The following is a 7,770-nucleotide window of genomic DNA, read 5'->3' as shown; positions in this document are numbered from 1 at the left end:
AAGGATTCTGTGTGAATTCCCTGTAACAGGCTCACATTCAAAGCAAAAATATTTGCAGTTTGGTGCATTTTAAACCTGAAAGCCACGGTTTTAGATATAAATAGTATGCACAGTTGAACAGCGGCAGTACCATCAGGGTGAGATCACTTCCAGGAAAACACTGAAATGTAGCAATGGGAATAACATCTGGCCTTTCAACAGTTGCATTTGATTTAGATTTGGACATCTTACGTGAAATAGAGACTGCATTTATTAATAACTTCAGTTTCCATGCAATTCACTCATTTGAACTTGAAAAGCAAGACCTCTGCAGCCTATTAATCAAACCTGCCATGTTTAGGGTATGGATGCAAAGCTCACTTGACTTAATAATGACTTGCCTGTTTCTCCCTGGCCCATCCATTCCCACCTCATGCCACTCCAAAGGAATATAGGCAGAGAGGTCCCTAGGGAGCAAAGCTTGTCTTTTTTTTTTTTTGTACTGCTGCTGCTGGTGATAAGTTGGGGCTGGAGAAAAGGTCTATTAATTAAGTAAGATAAGATCAAAATATGAATCTTTTTCTTTAGTATCAGGATATCATTTTAGTTTTCTCTGTGTAGCAATGAAACCTTCTTCTTTTTTTTTTTTTCTTTTTGCTGGGTGCATGGCCAACCAAAATAAAGACTCAGTTCCCAGCCTTCTGTGGAGCTATATGTGAAAGTTACTATTGTAAGTTCTCACCAATGTTAAATAAGAAGAAATAGTACTTGCAAATTCTAGAAAGCATTATTAAGAGGAGGTTGTGAAGTCCCCCTTATCTTCTCCTTCCTGTGTTTGGAATGCAGTTTCAATGGCTGGAGTTTCAGCAGCCATTTTGGACCAGGGGTGGCCTTAAAAATGGAAGATGTATATATACACACATAGTGAAAAAATGAGGTAGAATGAGCCTCACCTCAGTCTCTGACACCATGGAATGTCTTAATCCTAGACAGAGAACCTCCAATTTATTGTGGAAAATAGTACCAAAACAGTAACGTGAACAAAATAAAAATATACAGCTCAACAATTTCCAAAAGGAAGGCTTCATGTAACTACCACTTGGTCAATTTTTGTAAGTATTCCACATATACTTGAGGGAAAAAAATGTATCTTTTAAAGCTTGAAGTGCAGAAAATGTGCCCACTCTGTCGGTGTTGTTAACATTTTCTGTATTTCTATTGACTTGTTGTCTGCTTATTCTTTCAGTTATGTAAATAGTTCTGTAACAGCCTCACATGATGATGGTACATTTCTGTTTCTTTTAGTGTTTGAAACTTGATTCGTGCATTAATATCTCAAGGCTCTTTAATTAGATGCACACAGTTCTAGAATAGTTATATCATCTTCTGTTGAGACTAACACTCTGTAGATACTTATTTTTTTATTTTTTTTTAATTGGGGAATTGGGGGATGGGAACAGTGCTGGGGAATTGGGGGAAGGAGAACAGACAAGTTGTTGTCGTTTTTTGTTCTTCAGTCTAGTTGTGGAGGACGTTGCTTCACTGGCCCAAGTTGGTACCATCATTGCACTCTTCCCTGGCGAGGCAGATCAGTTGCCGGCTTCTGGACAGCTGCTCACTGCGGCTGCTGGCCGCTCACGCTGGCTGCTAGCCGCTCACGCTGGCTGCTGGCTACACACGGTAGCCCATGGCAACCCACTGCAGCAGTGGCTGCAGCCTACGCCATCGCTGGTGACTCACAGCAGCCCAGCTCCAGGTCGAGCTGTTGTTCAGCATCTTAGCTGTGGAGGGCAGTGTCACTGGCCCTCATATGTGGGATCCAAACCGGGGTTCTATGGCATCCCAAGCCAGTTCTTAACCATCGCACCACTCGGCCGGCCCATGTAGATACTTATTTTTAAGAAGTGTTAATTTCCGATAATGCTCTTTACCTTAATGTCTAATGTTAATATAGAAAAACCAAATATACTTAGTGATTTCCATAGTATCTTTTTCAGTCCTTTGCTTTCAACCTTCCTGTATTCCTGTGTTTTAGATATCTGTCTTGTAAATGGTACTTAGTTGGGTTTTGCAGTTTTTAATCAGGTCTCGTAATCTTGGTCTTTTCATTAGAGCCTGTAAACTGTTTTAGCCTGAAGAAGCAGGATAGAGCCTTACCCCAAACTTGGTTTGGATGTTGAGACTGATGACACCATACATACACACCAAGAGGACACGAAAAGGTTTATTACTTTCGCACTGATGCTGGATAACCACCTTAGGCTGCCCGCACAGGCCTGAAATGGCCTGAGAGAGCCAGACAAGGAGACTACGGTTAGGGGATTGGGTTGGGTTGAGGAGTTGCTCATGCAGGAAGGGACTTGCATGGTTTAAATCTCTCACTAGAGTCACAGGAAGGAGCACCCAGGTTTTTTTAAATCAGCTTTCCCAGCTGTGGGGCAGAGGGCGAGAAGGGAGGAGTGAGATTTAAGAAGTGTCAGTAGTCAAACATCCAAAAATGGAATCCGACGCTTTATCACCTCCTAGACCAATTCATTAAATGTAAAAACTGACACATTTTCATTTAAATTTACCATCTTACTCAGTGCTCTCTGTTTTTCTTGCCTGTTCTATATTCCTTTTCCTTCCTATTCTTGCCTTCCTTTTGGCTAATTTTGTCTTTATTTTTATCCCTCTATTAACTTGAGAGTTTTGTGATTATTAATGATTCTCTTAATATTTATTCTAGAGATTAAAGCATGTGTTTTGACTTTTCAAAATCCAATATTATTTGGTGTTTATGTTTCTTTTTGCACAATGCAGTGATTTTATTTAAGAAACCCTCTGCTATTGTTTGTATTTGAATTTTTATATCTTTTAAACCCACAATACATTATTGTTATTTTATGCAGTTGAAAGTCATTTAGGTTTACACACATATTTCCCATTTTCATTGTTCTTTGTTTCTTTCCACATCTCCAAACTTCTATCTGGAATCGTTTTCCTTCTAGCTAAAAGATACTTTTTCATATTTTTTTTAGTGTAAGCCTGCTGGAGAAAAATTCTCTCGTTTTCTATTTGTCTGAATTTTATCATGTCACCATTTCTGAAGAAAACTTTTTTGTGGGTATAGAATCCTAGGTTAGTAGTCATATATTTTCAACACTCTGTAGATATCACTCCAATGTCTATTGGCTCCCACTATTTCTGTTTAGAAGTCAGCTGTAAGTCCAATAGTCACTCTTTTGAAGGATCTCTGTTTGCTTGTTTGTTTGGTTGGTTTTTTGTGGCTGTTCTTAAAATTGTTTTTGTTTGTTTGTTTTTGTCTTTGGTTTGCAACAGTTTTGCTATGATGTACCTAGACATGGATTTTCTTTTATTCCTATTTAGGTTTCCTAGAGCTTCAGTTTTGGAAAGCTCTCAGCCATTGTCTCTTAAAATGTTGCTTTGGACTCATTCTCTCTGCACTCTCCTTTGGAGACTGCAGTTATACTTCTGTAAGACATGCATCTCATTGTCTTCACCCGGCCTCTTACATTCTCGTATATTTTTCATTACTTTTTTCTCCCCATGCTTTATTCTGAAAAATTTCCTTTTTCTAACCAACGCTTCTCAAATCTTAATGTCTTTAAAGTCACCTGGAGATCTTATTAAAATAGAGATTTTGATTCATGAGGTCTGTCGTAGGGCTTAAGATTCTGCATTTCTAAAAAGCTCTCAGATACAAAGAGGACATGAAGTAAAAACTAAGGAAGTATGAATAAAGTATGAGCTTTAGTTAATAATAATGCATTGATACTGGTTTATTAATTGTGACAAATATACCATATTAAAGTAAGATGATAATTAATAGGGGGAATAAGAGAGCTCTCTGTATTATCTTTGCAACTTTTCTGTAAATCTTAAACTATTTTGAAATTAAAAAAATTATTTTAAAAAAACCCCAAACACTCCCAGATTATGTCAATGCATCTGGTCTACAAATCACAGTTTAAGTACAATATTCTAACCTATCTTACCAATTTTCTATTCAGTTATATCTAACCTACTGTTAAACCCATTCATTGAGATCTTAATTTCAGTTATTTTATTTTTAATTTCCAAAACTTACATTTGATTCTTCTTTATAACTATCAGTTCTCTGACAAAAATTCTCAAGCTTATCTTTTACCCCTTTAAATATAAATAGCATTTTACTTTAAGGCCTATACAGTGATTCTTTTTTATTATTATTGTTAAAGTTTATTAGGGTGATGATTGTTAGTAAAGTTTCATAGGCTTCAGGTGTACAATTCTGTAATACATTATGTACATATCACATTGTGTGTTCACCACCCAGAGTCAGTTCTCCTTCCATCACTATGTATTTGATCCCTTTTACCCTCATCTACCACCTCCCTCTCCTCCCCTCTCTGGTAACCACTAAACTATTGTCTGTGCCTATGAGTTTTTGTTTTTTCATTTGTTTGTCTTGGTAGAAATGCATATTCAAACATAATTTGGCATATTCCACGAACTGTTATCTTATGTCGGCCTCAGTTATAATACAATAAAAGGATTGCTATGATGAATGAAGTCAAGGGTTCTGTGGAATTGTAGAGCAGAACCCAGGGGAAGAGAGTGAAAGCCTATGTTACACAGCCTTCCAAGAAGTTCTATACGGTGATTCTAACATCTGAAGAAGCCTTGTGGGCCTGTTTCTTCTCTCTATTGTTTTTCACATTTTTCTTTCATATTGTCTTGTCTTTGAGAGGCTCTGGTTATTTTTAATCTTGTGTTGGACATTGCATTTAATTTTTGTTATAGAAATAACTGGAGAATGAAGATGAGGTTATAATTCTAGAGGGGAATTATGTTTGCTTTTGCCAGATCCCTAAGCATCCCAACTAGCCAGGATGAACTCAGAAGAACTTCCAAAATTGAGATGAGCTATAGTCCCTGCAAAGGCCTGCCTACATCTGTTTCCCGCTCCTCCTCAATGCAACTCTTCAGTGTCTCATCACAAAGCAAGGGGAATCACTGCTATCTTGCTCCAGGTGATGGGCCCTAGATTTCATTGCTATAAAAAGTCTCTTCAGACTCTAAAACTAAGCAGTAGGTTGGATCAGTTCCACCAGAGGCCACTGGGAGGAATACCCTCCCCTCATTCAAAATGATTCCACCAATTTTAGCAATACATTCCTTCTTTCCCAAGTCCTCATAATGTAGAAGTCCCTTTATTCAGTCCAAGTACCAGTGACTTCAGATGGGAGATTCAAGAAGGCCATGGGTTTTATTTTACACTCTTCTTTCTCTCTATCCTAAAAAAGATACCAATTTAGTTTGAAGAATAAAATTGGAAAATATGTGAGCTTTCAAGGTAGAAATTTAAGTCCAGCTATATGGCTCTGAATTGTCAGTACACATCAGAATCCTTGGTAAAGTTGTGAACATGCTTACGTCTAGGTATCAACCCAAGAAGTTTTTGTATCAATGTTTTCCACAAACTCTCTGGAGTGGTTTTGATGCAGGTGGTCCCTGAACCACACCTTGTAAAACCCTTTTGTAATTGTGGACTGAACAAAAGAGCCCTGAACTGGCCATAATCAGAGCAAGTTCTTTGGCTCGCTTCTGCCACTGACTTGCTCTGAGAACTTGGGCAATTCACTGTGTGTCTCAGAGTTTCCAAACTAATTACTCAAAAGATGGATTCCTGACTCACCCTCACTTCCCCAAATGCTCTGTGAATGAATATATGGAGTCAGCAACACTCACTGTAACCAATCCTAGCACAGAAATATCTGATCTGTCAGTGTGTTTATCTGCTAGGCAGGCTCTAAACTGTGATCCTCAGGGATTCCTTTTTGTGCATTAATATTGACTAGGGCTGTTTACAATAATGTTCTTTGTGGCCACAGTTGGCTGTAAGCCTTCTGGTCTCTCCATGATTAGAGGATCTGCACTGTCCCAGTCTCTGGCTTCTGAGAAGTAGATTGCTGTGGAGCAGCACCTTGGGACCCAGTTGCTTGTACTCTGTTTGGAGTTGTGTGAACGCCTCTGGCTGTCAAGGCAGAGACGAGAGTGGGTGCTGAGTGGCCTTATTGGAAGAGGGAGCTTAGCTGACTAGATTCTGGTTTCTGCCCAGGCCCATTTTGATTTTTCTATGATCTGGAATAGCCAAGTCATCTCAGCCTGCCGACCAAGCGGTTAAAAGTCGGTCAGAAATTGTTATCAATTCAAGATGGCAAATAGAGATAAAGAAATAAAACCACATCACCTCTTCCTATTCTATGTTCTAAGCATGATTTCTCATTAGAATCATCTCTAAAAGAAAGCTCCTGTCTTGTTTTAGATGAAGTCAGTTATATGGAGGTGAAATATAAAGGAGAAAGAAAAGGATAACAGGTAAAAGTCACCTGCTCATCATGGCTGGTCGTGAAGGTTGGGAAGTTGGCGTATGACTAGGTTAATGAGTAGAAGTTGAGAGAATACCAGTATTTACCAGGTACGCATTGAGTACCGGGCCGTGTCCTAGGAGCTAAGGATACGGTGGTGACTCAAGAGCAGTTCCTGCCTTGCTGGAGTTTCTATTCCAGAGGCAGAGCCCCCAGCAGAGTTTAATGTCTCATTTCAAGCTATAGGAAGTACCACAAAGGGAAAGAACATGGTTCTATTACGGTGAATAACTAGGGAGCCTGGCCTAGCCTGAGGGTCAGGGAAGGCTTCTCTGAGGAAGTGATGCCTGAGCCAAGATCTGAGAGGGGTGGCCATGGGCGGGACTGGCGCTGGGACAACGCCAAGGGGGAGAGAAGAGGAGGGCACGTCAGGCGCAGGGTGTCGCACGTGCCATGGCCCTGCCTGAAGACGCCCCGTATGCCTGAAGGAGGAGGAAAGGGAACCGTTGTGTGAGAGGAGCCCATGGAGTGGGGAAGGAGGAGGTGGAAGAGGAGAGCCCGCCGTGTAGACTTCATAGACCACATGAGAGACTTTGGATCCTGTCTTAGAATAAAATGGGGGCCCACCGAAGGTGTTTAAGCAGAGTAAAGCCGTGATCACTTCTGTGTTTTGAGAAGAGGGCTCTGGCTGCAGTTAGGAGATGTCCTTTCATACAGGAAGTGATTCTGATTACCTTAAACATGGAGGCCCCATGAACTAGGAAAGGGTTAAGCCACCACGTACATTTTCTGAGTCAGGCCGTGGGTGTCCACCCCTCTCATTTTCCTCTATTTTATGTTTCCTCTCTCTTCATTTTTTTTATGCAGCATTTTTCTTTGGATTTCCCATCCATGCTAAGAACAAATGACATGCTAATGTGTTCAATTGGTATCATATGTGGTAGCTTTGAAAGAAAGTGCCAGAATGTGTACGGGAGTTATAGGGCAGTGGAAAGTATCCATGGCAATGTTGCCCTGTTTAGCAAACATGTGAAGAAAATTTATGCTGAGATAATCAAAGCATAACTTAGAGGTGTACTTTGTCAGGTCCAAATTCAAAACGGGTATTTTCCACTGGTTGACTGCAAAGCAAAATAGTATTCATACAATTTGTGCTTGATAGCAATAGTAAGGCAGCTCTCTTGGACAATGGATAATTATCAGTGTCATGTTAATTTGGGGTGTACCCATGACTCACAACATCATCAACTTTCATTTAGGACAAGTCCACACACCTTTTCCCTGAAGTAAGATAACCTTTGGTCATCCTTAATTCACCCAATATTTCATTTATTGTTGTTTTTGTTGCAAATTGTGCAAATATGTTATGATAGAAACAGTTACACAAAACCTTAAAATTCCTGCTTACTGCAGCCATTTCTAAGGATATATATACATA

Source organism: Hipposideros armiger, unplaced genomic scaffold, assembly GCF_001890085.2.
Source record: "Hipposideros armiger isolate ML-2016 unplaced genomic scaffold, ASM189008v1 scaffold_66, whole genome shotgun sequence".
Lineage (NCBI taxonomy): Eukaryota > Metazoa > Chordata > Mammalia > Chiroptera > Hipposideridae > Hipposideros > Hipposideros armiger.
Note: the sequence above shows the minus strand (reverse complement) of the source record.